Consider the following 3,886-nt stretch of genomic DNA (forward strand, 5'->3'; position numbering starts at 1 on the left):
TTTTCTACATTGTTTTGTTGCCACATTTTGGGGACACTTTCCTGCCCTATCCCTATTCATACTCTCAACGGGGTTACCCCCCCCCCCCCCCATCTGGACAGCCTGTGGCATACCGTACTTTAATGAGTTTTACATTTAGATAATTAGGCAGGGCATCATTCAGACACTGAGATAAGATGCGTGTGAAATACTGTCTTGTGTATGACTGACACTCTGTTTATATACTAACCTGTCTCTGTTCTCTCCCATGTAGAAGGGCCTTCACCTGCAGATGCTGATGGCTGTGAAAATATTGCTCCTACTAACCGTAGCCTATAATTACTTATAGACATAAAGGGTCATCACCATACCCTATAATTACTTATAGACACGTACGTAAGGCAACCTAGCTCTGTCCACCCACTTTGTCTCTGTTACTCCCCTCCTGCTCTTGACTGTCTCCGCTGTGGGATGCTGCTGCAGTCTTTCCACCTGATCTACCTACAGAAACCCTCTGCTTACAGCTGCCTATTCCCATGTACACACACACACACACACACACACACACACACACACACACACACACAGACACACTCACACAACACACACACACACACACACACACACACACACACACACACACACACACACTCACACAACACACACACACACACACACACACACTCACACAACACACACACACACACACACACACACACACACACACTCACACACACACACACTTACACAACACACACACACACACACAGACACACACACACACACACACACACACAACACACACACACACACACACACACACACTGCTTTGCACTATTTCTCCTCTGCTTATGGTACATCTTATTGTGTGCCAGCCTATTAACCCCTAATATAAATGCCATCATTGACACAGTTCTCTGTTTCATAACTCTGCCTATCTTTATAATAGTAGTCTTATGAAAAGAGTATGTACCCAATAAGCAGTTCTACAACCAATGCTTTGAATGCTGGCTCTCTCCATTTTCATCCACTATCAGTGTGTATCCTTGAGTATATATACATATATGTATATGTATATGTATATATATGTATGCTAATGCGCTTCATCCTGATGCATGTATGAATTTATCTGCTTGCTTCTTGAAAGGAAGCCTTCCCTTCCCACCATCGCCTTAGTGCTTGCTCTTGGGGGTTCAGACTCTGGGCTCTGTAAAGATCCTTGAGACATTTTCAATTGTTATTATGTTGTTATGAATAAATAAAATTGAATTGAATTTTCAATAAAAATGTATATTAGATTAAAAAAAATCCTGTATGTGTTCCTTAGACCCTATTCTGGCTAAACGTCCATGAGCACTAAACATACTCAATATGAACACACACACACAACACACACACACACACACACACACTAAACACACACACACACTAAACATGAACACACACACACACTCAAACTAAACATGAACACACACAGACTCACACACACAATCACACTAAACATACTGAATATGAACACACACACACACACACACACACACACACACACACACACACACACACACACACACACACACACACTAAATAGGAACACACATACACTCTCTCACACACACACACTCACACTCACACTAAATATGAACACACACACTCACACTAAACATACTGAAGAGGGGCATGCAACTGTTCAGGTAGAAGAAGAGAAGCAGAAGAGTCAAATATGTTTAGTTTAAGTTAAGTGCTGTGTTTAAATGTCAAGTGAAGTGTTATGTTTAAATGTTAAGTTAAGTGCTGTGCTTAAATGTTAAGTTAAGTGCTGTGTTTAAATGTCAAGTGAAGTGTTATGTTTAAATGTTAAGTTAAGTGCTGTGTTTAAATGTTAAGTGAAGTGTTATGTTTAAGTGTTAAGTTAAGTATTATGTTTAAGTGTTGAGGTTAAGGGTTGTGTTTAAATGTTAAGTTAAGTGTTATGTTTAGGTATTAAGTTAAGTGTTATGAGTAAATGTTGAGTTGAGTGTTCTGTTTAAGTGTTAAGTTAAGTGTTCTGTTGTATTTAAGTATTCATGTTACTGCTGCACCAGTACAGTGAGACTTTATGAGTGGTGTCTATGAAGAGTGTGATGTGTGTCACCCTCCTGATCCAAACGGGGTGGTTGGTCCTCCAGATCCAAATGGGGAGGTTGGTCTCGTGTGCTCTGCTCTTCCAGGGCGCTGAGGCTCAGACTGACAGGGTCATGTGACTCCACCTGACAGGGTCATGTGACTGCAGGAGGGGAAGGGAGTCGGCCATCTCCAGCTGTCAGCTGAACCGCTCACACCAAAGATGTAATCAAACACACTCACGGACAGGCACACACACTTACATGCAAATAGATAGTCATGCACACACATACACATACGAACATGGAAGCACACAGTCATGGAAGCACACAGTCATGCACAGACACTTACAAAAACACATCCACACACACACACACACACTCACACACACACACACCTTGTCACAAAAGCATTAACATAACTCTCTTCTCCTCCTGTGCTCTCTTCTCCTCTCTCTCTGTCACACACCTTCAGATATAAATGCAGTCAGTGGCTTTTGTGAGGATGCAAATCCTGCCCTCTCACCATATCAGACACTCGGCAGAGGATGCAGGTTGTTGCGGTGCGAAGAGAAGCGGTGCGGTGCGGTACGGTGCAGAGAGGTGCGGAGAGGTGCGGTGCGGTACGGAGCGGGTACAGCGATGATCTGAGGAGTGGAGTCTGAGGGTTGAGTCCAGGGTAAGAGAGTGGGGCTGGGGGGTATTTACAATACTACACCCAGGATAAGCCCAGGGTTAGAGAGTGGGGGTGGGGGGTATTTACAATACTACACCCAGTGGTCTGGCGGATACCCTCAACAACTGGTGAGTATGCATGCAACCGTTCTTGACGGGGTCTTTACATACAAGCATCTGTCACGAGGACCATGTCAACTTGCAGATGACAGGGGACATTTTGTGCTGACCTGAGAGGAACTCCAGCTTACATCTGAAGTGTTTACGTTTACACATGCCAATCAGCGTCCCAGCCTACATCTCCAGTGTTTACGTTTACACAGATACACACAAACACGACCTGCATTTCTCAAGCATGATTTGTTAGCCTACAGCAGTATTCAGTATTTCACTTTCTGCTCATCTACAACATTGCACATCTACAATCCAATGGTTACATAGACACCTGTGCTATAATGCTATTACTGCATAAGCATGTTATTATTATTATTATTATTATTCCTACCCAATAGCATGTGCTCTTTAACTGAGTGTGTATTATCATGTGAAGCTGGTTGATGTGAGAGGATGGGGATGGCTGTGGTCACATGTGTCAGGTCCCTCCACTCTCTTCTTCTCCATGTCTGCTCCTCAGGAGATAACTGTGGCCAGATCACAGCGAAGCAGCCTCCCTCCCAAGAGGAAACAAACATGCTCCTCATATGTTGGCTGCGTAATTGGCTTCATAGGTAATGTTAAAGTGTGTGTGTGTGTTTGTGTGTGTGTGTGTGGGGTGGGGGGGGGGGGGTGCTCATCAATATCACTCCCCAATACTTCTACAGCAGTGGGTCATGTGTAGAAGAAAGGTGTGTGTGGGTGTGTGTGCGTGTGTGTGTGTGTGTGTGTGGGAGTGTGTGTGTGTGGGGTGGGGGAGATGGTGGAGTAGGGTGATGGCAAATTGTAATGGACGTTTAGTGAAAGAGGAAAAAAACACACCAAAAGAAAAATGAGCATTTGGAAGCCATTAAAGCCACACACCCACGCCTCTTATGTAGCCACCGAGCCAAAATGGCCCCCATGAACAGAATGCTTTCCAGCCTGACAATTGATTGCTTTTTGAGCCAGTTGTTGGTTGATTTCATAATTGGTATAAT

This window comes from Clupea harengus, chromosome 7, assembly GCF_900700415.2.
Source record: "Clupea harengus chromosome 7, Ch_v2.0.2, whole genome shotgun sequence".
Taxonomy (NCBI): domain Eukaryota; kingdom Metazoa; phylum Chordata; class Actinopteri; order Clupeiformes; family Clupeidae; genus Clupea; species Clupea harengus.